This window comes from Dendrobates tinctorius, unplaced genomic scaffold (genome assembly GCF_039654945.1).
Source record: "Dendrobates tinctorius isolate UK_male_01 unplaced genomic scaffold, ASM3965494v1 ptg000039l, whole genome shotgun sequence".
Lineage (NCBI taxonomy): Eukaryota > Metazoa > Chordata > Amphibia > Anura > Dendrobatidae > Dendrobates > Dendrobates tinctorius.
This window is the reverse complement of record NW_027361707.1, coordinates 7,805,059-7,823,480: the sequence shown is the minus strand read 5'-3', so window position 1 is coordinate 7,823,480 and position 18,422 is coordinate 7,805,059. Positions and strand designations below refer to the sequence as shown.

The 18,422-nt window shown below is 48.5% G+C and overlaps 1 long non-coding RNA gene across 1 annotated transcript; it reads left to right on the top strand.

Annotated features, from left to right (window-relative positions):
• Positions 1 to 2: 2 nt before the first annotated feature.
• LOC141088408 (uncharacterized) lies at positions 3 to 17,638 on the top strand. Its single transcript, XR_012231941.1, has 4 exons — positions 3 to 112; positions 16,758 to 16,864; positions 17,311 to 17,353; positions 17,580 to 17,638. It is a non-coding gene; the product is annotated as an uncharacterized lncRNA (long non-coding RNA).
• Positions 17,639 to 18,422: the final 784 nt, after the last annotated feature.

The following is an 18,422-nucleotide window of genomic DNA, read 5'->3' as shown; positions in this document are numbered from 1 at the left end:
ACGCGACGCGAAATATATGTACAGTTTAAAAAAAATGTCCGGAAGGTGGCGCTGACGGGCGCAGGCAGTGAGAGGTTTCCCGCCTTCAGTGACGGCGTCGTGAGGAGAAATTGTACGTGAGGGAATCGATTAGGAGTCACCGCCATGTTCAGAGTGAACTCTCCATGATCATCACCGCTGTGTGTCCAGACCTAAAACTGAGCACAGAAGTCACCAGTATCATCTGGGATTCGCAGCTTGTTTATTTCTGCCCCTTCCTTGTGCTTTGTGAGGCCGGGTATACAGTGTCACTGCCAGCAGGCCCCTGGGATGTGAGGAAAAAAATATCGGTTTATTGTTCCCGCGTTAACTGTGCGGTGTAAGTGCGGTTATAGCTGTAGTCTGTGGGTCGGTACAAACACAGCGATGACAACATTATGTTTTATTTTTCACTACAAGAAAAAATGTTTTTTATATTTTTTTAGGTTGTTTGCTTTATGTGCTCGTATTTTGAGCCATAAGGTTTTTTTTTCCTTCTTCTGTGGGACATCTGAATGAGACCTAATAGTGACCTTAGTGAAAACTCCCAAGTTTTCCCACACAGTATGATGCCAACCCACACACAGTGTGACACCTCCCCGCACACAGTGTGACACCTCCCCGCACAGAATGACGCCTGCCAGTGCCCCTCCACACAGTATAATGCCCCCACAGATTCCCACATACAGTATGAGTCCCCACAGCCCTCTACGCACAGTATTATTATTATTTATTGTTATAGCGCCATTTATTCCATGGCGCTTTACATGTAAGGAGGGGTATACATAAAAACAAGTACAATAATCTTAAACAATACAAGTCATAACTGGTACAGGAGGAGAGAGGACCCTGCCCGCGAGGGCTCACAATCTACAAGGGATGGGTGATAATACAGTAGGCGAGGGTAGAGCTGGTCGTGCAGCGGTTTGGTCGATCGGTGGTTACTGCAGGTTATAGGCTTGTCGGAAGAGGTGGGTCTTCAGGCTCTTTTTGAAGGACGCCCCAGTATGACGCCCCACACACGATATGACTCCTTTCCACACAGAATAACACCTGCCAGAACCCCTCCACACAGTATAATGCCCCCACAGATTCCCACATACAGTATCACTCCTTCCCACACAGTGTGACGCCCCACACACGGTATGACTCCTTCCTACACAGTGTGACGCCCCACACACGGTATGACTCCTTCCCACACAGTGTGACGCCCCACACACGGTATGACTCCTTCCTACACAGTGTGACGCCCCACACACGGTATGACTCCTTCCTACACAGTGTGACGCCCCACACACGGTATGACTCCTTCCCACACAGTGTGACGCCCCACACACGGTATGACTCCTTCCTACACAGTGTGACGCCCCACACACGGTATGACTCCTTCCCACACAGTGTGACGCCCCACACACAGTATAACTCCTTCCCACACGGTGTGACGCTCCATACACGGTGTAACTCCTTCCCACACAGAATAACACCTGCCAGAACCCCTCCACACAGTATAATGCACCCACAGATTCCCACATACAGTATCACTCCTTCCCACACAGTGTGACGCCCCACACACGGTATGACTCCTTCCTACACAGTGTGACGCCCCACACATGGTATGACTCCTTCCTACACAGTGTGACGCCCCACACACGGTATGACTCCTTCCCACACAGTGTGACGCCCCACACACGGTATGACTCCTTCCTACACAGTGTGACGCCCCACACACGGTATGACTCCTTCCCACACAGTGTGACGCCCCACACACAGTATAACTCCTTCCCACACGGTGTGACGCTCCATACACGGTGTAACTCCTTCCCACACAGAATAACACCTGCCAGAACCCCTCCACACAGTATAATGCACCCACAGATTCCCACATACAGTATCACTCCTTCCCACACAGTGTGACGCCCCACACACGGTATGACTCCTTCCCACACAGTGTGACGCCCCACACACGGTATGACTCCTTCCCACACAGTGTGACGCCCCACACACAGTATGACTCCTTCCCACACAGTGTGACGCCCCACACACGGTATGACTCCTTCCCACACAGTGTGACGCCCCACACACGGTATGACTCCTTCCCACACAGTGTGACGCCCCACACACAGTATCACTCCTTCCCACACAGTGTGACGCCCCACACACAGTATGACTCCTTCCCACACAGTGTGACGCCCCACACACGGTATGACTCCTTCCTACACAGTGTGACGCCCCACACACAGTATGACTCCTTCCCACACAGTGTGACGCCCCACACACAGTATAACTCCTTCCCACACGGTGTGACGCTCCATACACGGTGTAACTCCTTCCCACACAGAATAACACCTGCCAGAACCCCTCCACACAGTATAATGCACCCACAGATTCCCACATACAGTATCACTCCTTCCCACACAGTGTGACGCCCCACACACAGTATGACTCCTTCCCACACAGTGTGACGCCCCACACACGGTATGACTCCTTCCCACACAGTGTGACGCCCCACACACAGTATAACTCCTTCCCACACAGTGTGACGCTCCACACACGGTGTAACTCCTTCCCACACAGTGTGACGCCTGCCAGAACCCCTCCACACGGTATAATGCACCCACAGATTCCCACATACAGTATGAGTCCCCACAGCCCTCTACGCACAGTGTGACGCCCCACACACGGTATAACTCCTTCCCACACAGTATGACGCTTGCCAGAACCCCTCCACACGGTATATTGCACCCACAGATTCCCACATACAGTATGAGGTTCCCACAGCTCCCACACACGGTGTAACTCCTTCCCACACAGTGTGACGCCTGCCAGAACCCCTCCACACAGTATAATGCACCCACAGATTCCCACATACAGTATCACTCCTTCCCACACAGTGTGACGCCCCACACACGGTATGACTCCTTCCTACACAGTGTGACGCCACACACACGGTATGACTCCTTCCCACACAGTGTGACGCCCCACACACGGTATGACTCCTTCCTACACAGTGTGACTCCCCACACACGGTATGACTCCTTCCCACACAGTGTGACGCCCCACACACGGTATGACTCCTTCCTACACAGTGTGACGCCCCACACACGGTATGACTCCTTCCCACACAGTGTGACACCCCACACACAGTATAACTCCTTCCCACACGGTGTGACGCTCCATACACGGTGTAACTCCTTCCCACACAGAATAACACCTGCCAGAACCCCTCCACACGGTATAATGCACCCACAGATTCCCACATACAGTATGAGTCCCCACAGCCCTCTACGCACAGTGTGACGCCCCTCACACGGTATAACTCCTTCCCACACAGTATGACGCTTGCCAGAACCCCTCCACACGGTATATTGCACCCACAGATTCCCACATACAGTATGAGGTTCCCACAGCTCCCACACACGGTGTAACTCCTTCCCACACAGTGTGACGCCTGCCAGAACCCCTCCACACAGTATAATGCACCCACAGATTCCCACATACAGTATGAGTCCCCACAGCTCTCTACGCACAGTATGATGCCCCACACACGATATGACTCCTTTCCACACAGAATAACACCTGCCAGAACCCCTCCACACAGTATAATGCCCCCACAGATTCCCACATACAGTATCACTCCTTCCCACACAGTGTGACGCCCCACACACGGTATGACTCCTTCCTACACAGTGTGACGCCCCACACACGGTATGACTCCTTCCCACACAGTGTGACGCCCCACACACGGTATGACTCCTTCCTACACAGTGTGACGCCCCACACACGGTATGACTCCTTCCCACACAGTGTGACGCCCCACACACAGTATAACTCCTTCCCACACGGTGTGACGCTCCATACACGGTGTAACTCCTTCCCACACAGAATAACACCTGCCAGAACCCCTCCACACAGTATAATGCACCCACAGATTCCCACATACAGTATCACTCCTTCCCACACAGTGTGACGCCCCACACACGGTATGACTCCTTCCCACACAGTGTGACGCCCCACACACGGTATGACTCCTTCCCACACAGTGTGACGCCCCACACACAGTATAACTCCTTCCCACACAGTGTGATGCCCCACACACGGTATAACTCCTTCCCACGCAGTATGACGCTTGCCAGAACCCCTCCACACGGTATATTGCACCCACAGATTCCCACATACAGTATGAGGTTCCCACAGCTCCCACACACGGTGTAACTCCTTCCCACACAGTGTGACGCCTGCCAGAACCCCTCCACACAGTATAATGCACCCACAGATTCCCACATACAGTATGAGTCCTCACAGCTCTCTACGCACAGTATGACGCCCCACACACGATATGACTCCTTTCCACACAGAATAACACCTGCCAGAACCCCTCCACACAGTATAATGCCCCCACAGATTCCCACATACAGTATCACTCCTTCCCACACAGTGTGACGCCCCACACACGGTATGACTCCTTCCTACACAGTATGACGCCCCACACACGGTATGACTCCTTCCCACACAGTGTGACGCCCCACACACGGTATGACTCCTTCCTACACAGTGTGACGCCCCACACACGGTATGACTCCTTCCCACACAGTGTGACGCCCCACACACAGTATAACTCCTTCCCACACGGTGTGACGCTCCATACACGGTGTAACTCCTTCCCACACAGAATAACCTGCCAGAACCCCTCCACACAGTATAATGCACCCACAGATTCCCACATACAGTATCACTCCTTCCCACACAGTGTGACGCCCCACACACGGTATGACTCCTTCCCACACAGTGTGACGCCCCACACACGGTATGACTCCTTCCCACACAGTGTGACGCCCCACACACAGTATAACTCCTTCCCACACAGTGTGACGCTCCACACACGGTGTAACTCCTTCCCACACAGTGTGACGCCTGCCAGAACCCCTCCACACGGTATAATGCACCCACAGATTCCCACATACAGTATGAGTCCCCACAGCCCTCTACGCACAGTGTGACGCCCCACACACGGTATAACTCCTTCCCACACAGTATGACGCTTGCCAGAACCCCTCCACACGGTATATTGCACCCACAGATTCCCACATACAGTATGAGGTCTCCACAGCCCTCTACGCACAGTATGATGCCCCACACCCAGTATGACTCCATCGCACACAGTATGATGACACCTCCCAACCCAGTGTGATGCCCACACAAACAGTATGACGCCCCCACACAGTATCACTCCTTCCCACACAGAATAACACCTGCCAGTGCCACTCCACACAGTATAATGCACCCATAGATCCTCACTCAAAGTATGAGGTCCCCACAGCCCCTACGCACAGTATGATGCCCCGACAGACATCCACACAGAAATTGACACCCATACAATGCCCCTGCACACAGTATTATGACCCCACACTCTGTATGATGCCTTCACAGACCCCCCCCCCACAGAATGACACCTGCACATGTCCCTACACACAGTATAATGCCCCACCACGCGGTATGCTGCCCCCACAGACCTGCACAGTGGTGCCTCTCCACACAGTATTGTGACCCCACACACAGTATAATGCCCTAACAAACAGAATGACACTTGCACAGTGCCCCTTCACACAGTATGATGCTCCCACAGACCTCTCACACACAGTATGATGCCTCCACACAGCATCCTCACACATTATGATGCTTCTACAGCCCCACACATAATGCCTCCACAACCCCCCCCACACACACACAGTATGGTGTCTGCACAGTATCCCACTCACAGTATGATGGACCCACACGTTATATGATGGCCCTACAGGCCGCCTCAGCCACGCATATTGCTGAGGAGGGTGCTCACTGGCAGCACAGCTAGGACCACTTGTCATAGGTAGCACCAGTTTACTCCACAAATACAGTTGTGGCCAAAAGTATTGACACCCCTGCAATTCTGACATAATACTCAGTTTCTTCCTGAAAATGATTGCAAACACAAATTCTTTGGTATTATTATCTTCATTTAATTTGTCTTAAATGAAAAAACACAAAAGAGAATGAAGCAAAAAGCAAAACATTGATCATTTCACAGAAAACTCCAAAAATGGGCCAGACAAAAGTATTGGCACCCTCAGCCTAATACTTGGTTGCACAACCTTTACCAAAATAACTGCGACCAACCGTTTCCGGTAACCATAAATGAGTTTCTTACAATGCTCTGCTGGAATTTTAGACCATTCTTCTTTGGCAAACTGCTCCAGGTCCCTGATATTTGAAGGGTGCCTTCTCCAAACTGCCATTTTTAGATCTCTCCACAGGTGTTCTATGGGATTCAGGTCTGGACTCATTGCTGGCCACCTTAGAAGTCTCCAGTGCTTTCTCTCAAACCATTTTCTAGTGCTTTTTGAAGTGTGTTTTGGGTCATTGTCCTGCTGGAAGACCCATGACCTCTGAGGGAGACCCAGCTTTCTCACACTGGGCCCTACATTATGCTGCAAAATTTGTTGGTAGTCTTCAGACTTCATAATGCCATGTACACGGTTAAGCAGTCCAGTGCCAGAGGCAGCAAAGCAACCCCAAAATATCAGGGAACCTCCGCCATGTTTGACTGTAGGGACCGCGTTCTTTTCTTTGAATGCCTCTTTTTTTCTCCTGTAAACTCTATGTTGATGCCTTTGCCCAAAAAGCTCTACTTTTGTCTCATCTCACCAGAGAACATTCTTCCAAAACGTTTTAGGCTTTTTCAGGTAAGTTTTGGCAAACTCCAGCCTGGCTTTTTTATGTCTTGGGGTAAGAAGTGGGGTCTTCCTGGGTCGCCTACCAAACAGTCCCTTTTCATTCAGATGCCGACGGATAGTACGGGTTGACACTGTTGTACCCTCGGACTGCAGGGCAGCTTGAACTTGTTTGGATGTTAGTCAAGGTTCTTTATCCAACATCCGCACAATCTTGCGTTGAAATCTCTTGTCAATTTTTCTTTTCTTTTCCGTCCACATCTAGGGAGGTTAGCCACAGTGCCATGGGCTTTAAACTTCTTGATGACACTGCGCACGGTAGACACAGGAACATTCAGGTCTTTGGAGATGGACTTGTAGCCTTGAGATTGCTCATGCTTCCTCACAATTTGGTTTCTCAAGTCCTCAGACAGTTCTTTGGTCTTCTTTCTTTTCTCCATGCTCAATGTGGTACACACAAGGACACAGGACAGAGGTTGAGTCAACGTTAATCCATGTCAACTGGCTGCAAGTGTGATTTAGTTATTGCCAACACCTGTTAGGTGCCACAGGTAAGTTACAGGTGCTGTTAATTACACAAATTAGAGAAGCATCACATGATTTTTCGAACAGTGCCAATACTTTTGTCCACCCTCTTTTTTTATGTTTGGTGTGGAATTATATCCAATTTGGCTTTACGACAATTCTTTTTGTGTTTTTTCATTTAAGACAAATTAAATGAAGATAATAATACCAAAGAATTTGTGTTTGCAATCATTTTCAGGAAGAAACTGAGTATTATCTGACAGAATTGCAGGGGTGTCAATACTTTTGGCCACAACTGTAGATCTAGTGGGTCTGGATCTTTTTCTTTATCCTTGCTTATACAAAAGGCTCTAAATATGTCAAATATTACTCCCTTGGCACAAAGGTTGTAAATGTGAATCCATTTTACTCTGTCGCCTTATTGGGGGACATAGAACCATGGGTGTTATGCTGCTGTCCACTAGGAAGCGACACTATGCATAATCTGAAAAAGATTAACTTTGGCTCCTCCTCTGCAGTATACACCCCTGGACGGCGTCAGCCTTCTCCAGTTTTTGCTTAGTGTCGCAAGGAGGCACACCTAAGATTTTTTGCTCTTCCGTTTTTTTCCTTAATTTTTTTCAACGGATTACAGATGAAGAAAAGCGGGTCTCCAGTGAGACCCCCGGCATGGCTCCCTCCTCGGTCCCCTATTAAGGGGTACCCGGTTGAGGTCGAGATGGCTCTTCCCCATGTCGCTCCTTCCCCAGTCCCTCGGGTACTGGTTCGAAGTTGAGGCCCCCCCCCTCCTTCCCCAGTTCCTTGGGCTCTGGGTTGAGGTCGAGGGTAGGACGAAGCCCCCTGACGGTGACAGCAGCACCCTCCCTAATCCCCCTCTGGGGGCATTAGGTCGAGACACCGCAGGTAGGGCCTGTACCAGGCACCATTCGGCCACTTACATGTCCAGGGACCCCAGCCCAGCTGCGGGCTCCTGTTTGGACCGGGGGAGGTGCAGGCAGGCATGGCACTTGTCAGAGACAGGGCTCCCGGCACCCCTGTCTCTGCGGCAGCATCAGCTGCATAGCGTCTCAAAGGGACCCCCCACAGGGCCCAGGTGGCGCTCATGTCCCCACCGCTAGCCTACCGTTCAATCCGGGGGGGTCTGGTTGGAATCCGACCCTCCCCCGGACAACCGCGCCGTCCTGGAGCCCTTCTGGGCATGAGCTATCAAATTTAGGCCGCGGCTTCGGCCTAGCCGAAGTCGCCGCCTTATTCCCGCCCCCCGGCCCGCCCCCCCGGATGACGAAAAATGACACTACAGTGTCATAGAAGGGGCGGACCGAGACAGGAAGGGCGCGCTTTTACATAGCTTCGCTCGCCCTTTTCAGCTCTCCGCGCCCTTCCCCCTCCACCTCAGAATCCGGTGGCCATCTTGCTGCACCTGAAGAAACTGAAGGCGGCACATCAGTCTCTGGGGGGCACAAGAGGATTTATCAGCGCTGGACCTAGGGGGAGCACCGGTGGGGTAAGATCACAGCTGGGTTCTTTGTACTCAGCTGTGAGTTCCTGTAACCTATAACGCTCCCCTACTCCTTCTTTCCTCTGCGTAGATACACCTGTAGGGCCTCTGCAAATAGGTACTATGTCGGGCTCAAAAAAGGACCAGGCAAGACTGCTTTTACGCAGTCTGCACAGCCTGCAAGGCCACTCTCCCCAGCGGCAGCACGTACCCGCACTGCTGGGACTGTACCCAAAGAACAGCAACGCTTCTGCGGCCGCTACTGCGCCGGAATGGGCAACTCAGATGTCGCAGTCTATAACAAAGTCTATAGATAACCTGACCTCCTCACTACTGCAGGCTCTGCAGGGTCATGTCTCGACTATGAACGTTTCCCAGCAAAGGGACGTCCGGTATCAGGAACAGGCCGCTTACGACAGTTCGAGACGTAAGCGGACCCACAGGTCGCGTTCATCTGCGTCCTCACATAGCACTAGGTCGTCCCCCTCCAGGGAGAGACAGTGGCTACAGGTCACCGAGACCGTCCCCTGATAGAGAGAGACAATGTGGATCTCCACAACGATCCCAGACCACACAAGACTCAGAGGGCATATGTGACTCCAACTCAGATAACGAAACAAGGAACGCTCTGCTCCCTTGTCCCCCTAGCAATACTGCGCTAGTTGAGGATATAATCTCTTCCATCCTTCGGGTGCTAGACTTTTCTGATCCAACCCCTGAAGTACCAGAACACAAGATTTCCTTTGAAAGTGTTCAGAAACCATCTGAGATCTTTCCTGATCACCCGGAATTTCAAAAAAAAAAAAAAAAAAAATACTTTCTAAGCATTTTTCGCAGCCTGAGAAAACGCCAATCGCAAATACTTGAAAGCAAAGTACCCCTTCCCACAGAAGGACACTAAGGATTGGACAGATCCGCCTAAAGTGGATCCTCCAGTCTCTAGGCTGACAGCACAAACGCTTCTCTCGCTGCCTGACAGCTCAACCCTCAAGGACGCAGCAGACAGACAGGTAGAACGCATGGCTCGTTCAATCTTCGAGGCGGCAGGTGCCTCTTTAGCTCCTGCATTTGCTTCAGTTTGGGCAGCCAAGGCCATTATGGCCTGGGCTGATCTATTACAACAGGGCCTCCAAGCTTCAAATCCTCAGCTGGCGGACCAGGCGGTGCAAATTGCAGTAGTGACAGATTACATGGTCCATGCAGCGTTGGATTCTGCAAGAGGGGTAGAGGAAATAGCATCAAACGCCATCACAATCCGGCGTATTCTCTGGCTAAGACAATGGAAGGTGGATGCGGCCTTAAAAAAGTCCCTAACAAATCTCCCGTACTTCAGGGGCCGTCCTTTCGGGGGAAAAGCTGGATACAATGATATCCAATGCTACCGGGGGTAAAAGTACTTCCCTCCCTCAGCTAAAACCAAAACGCACGTTTAAAAGACGTAATCAATCTCGTTTCCGATCCTTTCGGAATTCTTCAGGCTAGTCCGTCTCGCGCCCGGCACAAAATCTTAACAGTTCCCCTCTCAGGGACAACACACGGGCGGCACAGAGGCCGGACAGAAACTGGCAGTCAAAGGAAAGCCAGGCAAAATCCAAGGGAGGGAAAGCTCAGACTTTTCATTCATCATTACTCATCCCCTCCGGAAAACACCCCACTTGTAGGCGGACGACTGCTACTCTTTCAGCAGGTCTGGCTGCCTATTACAGAAGACAGGTGGGTCAAGGAAATAGTGTCTTCAGGATACAAGATCGAGTTACTACCAGCCCACCGCACAGGTTTTTTCTCTCTGTCCCTCCAAAACCTCCACTCAAAGCTCGAGCCTTCCATCAAGCGGTTTCATCCCTCCTGCAAGCAGGAGTCATAATACCGGTTCCAGCAGACGAGCGCTTACGAGGGTTCTACTCCAACCTGTTCGTGGTGCCCAAAAAGGGAGGCAGCGTCCGACCCATACTAGACCTCAAGCAACTGAATAAGTATGTTCGAGTTCGTCACCTTCGCATGGAATCCCTCCGGTCAATCGTTGCGTCCATGGAGGAAGGAGAATATCTCGCCTCCATAGACATACAGGACGCATACCTGCATATACCGATTGCTCCGCCCATCAGAGATTTCTCAAACTCGCAATCAACCAAGACCATTACCAGTTTGTGGCCCTCCCGTTTGGTCTCGCCACGGCTCCCAGAACATTTACAAAGGACATGGCAGCTACCATGGACGTTCTGCACTCCAGAGGCATAGTAGTCGTTCCATACCTGGACGACCTCCTCATCAAGGCCCCCACCTTCAAGGACTGCGAGGTCAAAGTCTCAATCACGATCGACACTCTGAGTCGCCTGGGATGGTTAGTCAATTTACAGAAGTCCTCGACTACCCCAAGTCAGTCTCTGACCTTCCTGGGGATGCTATTTGACACCTCCAGGGGTCTGGTGATCCTCCCCAGGGACAAGGCACTGGCCCTCCGTTTGGGAGTTCACACTCTCCTCCGTGGTTTCCCCCGATCTCTCCGGTATGCCATGAGCGGACTGGGCAGGATGGCAGCGGCAATGGAGGCGGTACCATTTGCCCAGTTTCACCTCAGACCCCATCCTCAAGTCCTGGGACAGGAATCTGTTCTCCCTCAAGAGAGAGTTCCGGTTATCAGCGAAAACCAGGAGGTCCCTGCACTGGTGGCTCCAGCCAACCTCGCTTGCAATGGGAAAATCCTTTCTCTCCGGTCACTGAGAGGTTTTGACCACCGGCGCAAGCCTTACGGGTTGGAGCGCGGTACACCTACATCACAGAGCGCAAGGCAAGTGGTCACCAATGAAAGTGACCATGCCCATCAACATCCTGGAAATTCGGGCCATCTTCCTGGCATTGAAAGCCTTCCATCACTTGCTACCAGACTCTCATATCAGAGTGCAGTCGGACAATGCCACGGCGGTGGCATATGTGAACCATCAAGGCGGCACCCGCAGCATCCAGGCGATGAACGAAGTAACACGTATCCTACACTGGGCGGAGGATGCGAGGTCGGTACTCTCCACGGTCCACATTCCGGGTGTGGACAACTGGGAAGTCGACTATCTCAGCCGTCAAGGAATGGACTCGGGGGAGTGGTCTCTCCATCCCGAAGTTTTCCATCAGATCTGCCATCGTTGGGGGACCCCGGACGTGGTTCTGATGGCATCCCATCTCAATGCCAAAGTTCCCAATTTCATGGCCAGGACGCGCGATCCGCAGTCGCTCGGAGCAGATGCCCTGGTTCAGGACTTGACCCAGTTCCAGCTTCTGTACATTTTTCCACCCCTTCCCCTGATTTCCAGAGTCCTGAGGAAGATCAAACAGGAGGGTGTTCCCACCATCCTATTCGCTCCAGACTGGCCCAGGCGTACATGGTAGGCCGACGTAGTGCAACTCACAGCAGATGCTCCCTGGCGTCTCCCCACACGTCCCGAACTTCTGTCACAAGGCCTGTTCTTCCACCAGAAATCAGGGGCTCTCAATTTGACGGCGTGGCCATTGAGACCTGGTTTTTGACCCAAGCAGGTTTTTCATCGGCCGTTGTTAAAACCATGATCAGGGCTCGAAAGCCAACTTCAGCCAAAATTTACTATCGTACCTGGAAGGCTTTCTTCACATGGTGAGAATTTGGTGGGCACATCCCACTCCCCTATTCTCTTCCAAAGGTCCTCGGTTTCCTTCAGTCAGGTCTGGACGCCGGGCTATCCCTGGGCTCGCTTAAGAGCCAAGTGTCAGCGCTCTCAGTGCTCTTTCAGAGGCATTTTGCTAACAAGCTGCAAGTGAAGACTTTTCTCCAAGGGGTTTCTCGATTGGTTCCCACCTACAAACATCCGTCGGAGACGTGGGACCTCAACCTGGTCTTGACAGCACTACAGACACCTCCTTTTGAACCCCTAAAGGAGGTCTCACTCCGCTTTCTATCACAGGAAGTGGTTTTTCCTGGTGGCAATCACCTCGCTACGCAGGGTGTCCGAACTTTCAGCTCTTTCCTGCAGACAACCCTTCCTGGTTTTTCATCAGGACAAGGTGGTTCTCCGTACAGTGCCATCCTTCCTTCCGAAGGTTGTGTCCACCTTCCACCTCAATGAGAAAATCTCATTACCATCTCTTTGCCCGGTTCCCGGTCATAGAGTGGAGAAGGCTCTGCATACGCTAGACCTCGTCAGGGCATTGCGTATTTACGTGTCTAGGACTGCTCCCTTCCGGAAGTCTAATTCACTTTTCCTTCTTCCAGAAGGCGTTCGCAAGGGCCTACCGGCTTCCAACGCCACCCTTGCTAGGTGGATCAAGTCCACCATTCAAGAAGCTTACCGCCTTAACAATTCTACTCTTCCGGCCGGTATCACGGCTCACTCTACGCGGGCGGTAGGGGCCTCTTGGGCCATTCAGCATCAAGCCTCGGCACATCAAGTGTGTAAGGCAGCCACTTGGACTAGCCTGCACACATTTACAAAACACTACAGAGTACATACCCAGTCCTCAGTGTATGCAAGCCTGGGTAGACGGGTCCTGCAGGCGGCAGTACCCCAAATTTAGGGAACTGTCAGTACAATATTCGTCCACTGCTTCCCACCAAGGGACTGCTTTGGGACGTCCCATGGTTCTGTGTCCCCCAATAAGGCGACAGAGTAAAGGATATTTTTGTGTACTCACCGTAAAATCTCTTTCTCTTAGCCTTTAATTGGGGGACACAGCTCCCACCCTGTTGCCCTTGCGGGCCGTTGTTACGTTTGGGTTCTCATATTGTTTGAGCTGGGTTCTCATATTGTTTGAGCTCGTTTATAGTAGCCTTCTTACAGGCATGGTTATGTTTCTGGTATATTCCTCCTAATGCTTTTGCACAAAACTGGAGAAGGCTGACGCCGTCCAGGGGTGTATACTGCAGAGGAGGAGCCAAAGTTAATCTTTTTCAGATTATGCATAGTGTCGCCTCCTAGTGGACAGCAGCATAACACCCATGGTTCTGTGTCCCCCAATTAAAGGCTAAGAGAAAGAGATTTTACGGTGAGTACACAAAAATCTCCTTTTTTTCGGTGGATTTTCCTCAAATATAACTACAGTTACATCTTGAAAAAAGGGTGAGGAAGGAGCGCCGTTTAAGCATAGTAGATGTGATAAAATATATCAAGGTGAATGGATAATTGTTATTCTCACCTTGTCTGATTGTGCAAGTAGGCACAACATTAGATGTCACTTAAAATACGAGGAATCCTTTAATGGGCATGCTGCCAGTCTGGAGGGCTGTAGAAAAAAATCCAGAAAACCTTTCCAACGTGAAAATTCAAGTGGGTGGTAGCCCAGAGAGACACTTATGTTGGGGATTAAGGACTCCAATAGAGAAGTAGCAGAATATCATCCTGAAATGGGATATCCCAATGTCAACTGTTTAAAACTTTTTGACAGTTAGAGTGATCAAAGAGTGGAACAGGCTGCCGCGAGAAGTGGTGAGTTCTCCTTCAATGGAAGTCTTCAAACAGAGGCTGGACAGCGCACAATTTGCTGAATTTGTTTTGGCTTTTCAAGAGCCTTTGTGCTACCAGTAACGTGGAAGCCCTCTATATTTCTGTTAACAGATGACAGACCTGAGTGGGGACTTTTTTGTGGATTGAGTTGAACATTTTTTATAATGTTTGTGATCACATTTATCCGGCGCGCTACACTGTGCACTTACTTTGGGGTTTCCATCTAAATCTCCGAGCTACGTGACAGATGAAACCCTTGAGGGATCCATTCACTATAATGAGGCAGCAGAGTTACTCTGGACTCCGTCTGGCCTCTGTTCAGCATCATCCTTCCTTTCAGAGGTGCACAAAACTATGGTGGACTGCGTTTTTATGCATGCCGAAAAAGACGGACACCGCTGGATCACAGGTCCTATGGCGTTCACAGTGCCTCCATCTGCCAATCTTCTGCCGGTGGTTCTGTCTGTATCATGTATTTCAGAGATTTACATGGAAACCCCGATGCAAGCGCTCAGCGTAGAGCGCAGGATAAATGTGCGCTGACCTTTACTGCGATCTTTGGAAGGCAGAATGAGCAAATCTACAGCAGGTGAAGAATTGGTTTTATTTTTTACGTCATTCCTCTTGCAGTATAAGTAATTAGGCGGCTTTATTCTTCGGGTCGGTGCCATTACAGCAATACCAGATTTATATCTTTTTTTTAATGTTTAGCTTCTGTCACACACTAAAAGATGCTTTTGTTTTGCAAGAAAAAGTTTTTGCCTCGCTATATTTTGAGAGCTATAATTTTTCCATTTTTCGGCCCACAGAGTCATGTTAGGATTTGTTTTTGGCAGGACGAGCTGACTTTTTAATTGGTACCATTTTCGGGCACATGACATTTTTTGATCACTTTCTATTCCGATTTTTGTGGAGGCAGAATGAGCAAAACCAGCAATTCAGGATTTTTTTTTCTCCGTTCTGTGTGTGGTAAAATTGATAAGGTAACTTTATTCTTCAGGTCAGTATGATTACAGCAATGCCACAATTATGTAGTTTTTTATGGTTTGGCTTTTTTACGCAAAAACTTTTATAGAAAAAATAATTGTTTTTGCATCACTTTATTCTGAGAGCTATAACTTTTTTATTTTTCTGCTGATGGAGCTGTATGGCGGCTTGTTTTTTACGGGACAAGATGGCGTTTTCAGTGATACTGTTTATATTTATATTTGTCTTTTTGATCGTGTTTTATTCCACTTTTTCCAACCGGTATAATGATAAAGCATAATTTGCTACTTTTGTTGGTTTTCTTTTACAGTGTTCACTGAAGGGGTTAACTAGTGTGACACTTTTATAGATTGGATTCTTCCAGACACAACGATACCAAATGTGTACTTTTTTTGTTTAAAAAAAATGTGCATTTATTAGTGTATTTTTTTTTTTTATTATTATTATTATTTTGTAGTTACATATTTAAAAAAGTGTTTTATTTTTTACCTCATCCCTGTATGGGACTTTCACTTTTTTTTTACTTTGATTGCAGGTATAATGCATTGCAGTGCACTAGCATTGCAGTGCATTGTACCTATTCTGAAAGCTTCTGACACCATGCTGTGAGCTCAAGGGCTTTCCGAAGATTGATGACCTGGCCATCGCTGAGCTGCTGGACTGATCGGGCGGGAGGTGCTGATTGACTAACCGATCACAGCGATCTGGGTGCGGGCACCGACAGCACGGTCCCTGCACCCCTTGCCGTGCCTCTCAACTGTCACAGACAGCTGTCGGCACTGAACTGTCACTGCATAGTTACACGCAGTGATAGTTTAAATGCATGACAAATGCAGTCTGTCACGGTGCTGGAACTGACACTCGGCCATGACGGACTGTGTCCGTCATTGGACGTTAAGGGCACAAAAATAAAAAGTCTGAAAATTGGAGAATTTTCAAAAATTTTGCCAAACTTCTGTATTTTGTTCATAAATAAAGGTAAGTCATATCAAAGAAATGTACTTACCACTGTCGTGAAGTACAATATGTCACGAAAAAAAACTGTCTCAGAATCAGTGGGATCCGTTGAAACGTTCCAGAGATATTACCTCATAAAGTGACAGTGGTCAGAATCGTAAAATTTGGCCTGGTCATTAAGGTCAAAATTGGCTTGGTTACTAAGGGGTTAAGATTAAGAACTATAGTGAGTGCTGTTTTGTTTATGTCAAGATGATTGAATATGGCTTTTTTTTTGTTTGGACTAGTTTATGAAGCCTGTTTTTAATAAACCAATTGAAATTTTGAATGAGGAGCAGCCAAGTGAGCCAATCCACCTCTCTCTCTCTCTCTCTCTCTCTCTCTCTATATATATATATATATATATATATATATATATATATATTAGCATTGTGCTGTCCTCTTTTCTTTTAAAATAAAAAATGAGAAAAAATATTAATGGTGATTTATTACTTACATATGTACAGTACATCCCTGTGGTTTTTCGGGGCAGAGATTGCCTAGTTTCATTTAGATGTTTTCTTTGTAGAGGCATGTTATTTGTTATTTCTTTTTGTTTTTAAGGTCAGACATGGACAACTATAGACAAGATTTTGGATTCTATTGCAATGGAGAACCTATGTCCCATATTGCCGGAAAAATACTGTCAGCACTGCGTCCTGGCCATTCAGGTAGTGTCCTCCATCTAGTGGTGCTGCCTGCAAACACAAAACCACAAAAAGTGGTAGTTTATAGTCGTACCATTTTGGAACACGTTCGACTTTTGATCACTTTTTATTTCAGTTTTTCTTTGAGGCAAGATGAAAAAGAACAGTAGTTCTGATAGTTTTTACATTTATTTTTTTTTAAATGTTCACCAAGTAGTTTTTATGTATGTGTTATGCGGCCATGCCAAATATGTGTCATTTTTGTGGCCTTTTTAAAAATGAAGGAAGCAATTTTATTGCTGCTTCTTTTCCTTTTACTAAAGGAATTTATTTATTTTTTTTACATCGCTATAAAAAAAAATAAAGTTATATAAATCTCTTGTGTATAGTAAATATAGGCCACCACCATCGTTAGTCATAGAAATATGATATGTGGTATATGTGATTTTTAATTACCGTATTTTTTGCAGATGAGCCATGTATATCCAGCACACGCCAGGAAAAATATAATCTGTACGTAAAAACCGTGACCCTGAGTGCATGGAAACAATTTCAACAATAAACATGGGCTATTATCCTTTCCCTTCCAGTACACATGACTATAGTTCTGCAGTGTTGTGAGCAGATTGGAAAATGCACCATCTCCCTTTTTAAGTCTCCCCATATAGAAGCGTATATAATATGCATAAATTTTGTATTTTTTCCCTTTAAGTGCAATTTTACAACATATAAATTTCAGGGCAAAAGATGAAGATATGGATTACTGGAATCACAGCAAAGAGGAGATATTTACAGAAAAGGAGACCCCATCTGATTCTAGTGAGTTAGAAGCAACATCTACTTTAACAAAAAAACAACTCTTTGGTAGGACTAGATATATATTTATACTTGACACAACACAAATAAATGGAGACATTTCACTTCTGCTTTGAAGAAGATTTAAAAGGATCTGTTCGGTTTTGGGTTAGGACTACACGATGACTTTGACAGGAACACAAGTCGTACTGCTAAAGATCTCTGTATATAGCTACTGAATTGTAGCTTAAAGGGGTGGTCCGAAGTCTACATTTTTATCCTAAGGGTAAGTTCACACCAGGCCTTTTTCAGCTTTTTTTAATGTTTTTTTTTTTTTACAAAGTTTCAGCCGCTGGCTGCATGCGTTGTGCCTTTGGCTGCGTGCCTTGTGCCTCTGGCTGCGTGCCTTGTGCCTCTGGTTGCGTGCCTTGTGCCTCTGGCTGCGTGCCTTGTGCCCCTAGCTTCTTGCCTTGTGCTTCTGGCTATGTGCCTTGTGCTTTTGACTGCTTGCCTTGTACCTCTGGCTTTGTGCCTCTAGATTTGTTCCTCTGGCTTCATGCCTTGTTCTTCTGGCTGTGTGCCTTGTGCTTCTGGCCACGCGCTTTCTGCCTCTGGCCACGTGCCTTTTGCCTCTGGCTTTGTGCCTTGAGTATTGGCTGCGTGTTTTCTGCCTCTGGCTGTGTCGCTTGTGCTTCTGGCCACTTGCCTTGTGGCTCTGGTTGCGTGCTTTATGCCTCGTGCCTCTGGCTGCAAGCCTTGTGTTTCTGGATGTGTGCCCCTGGCTTTG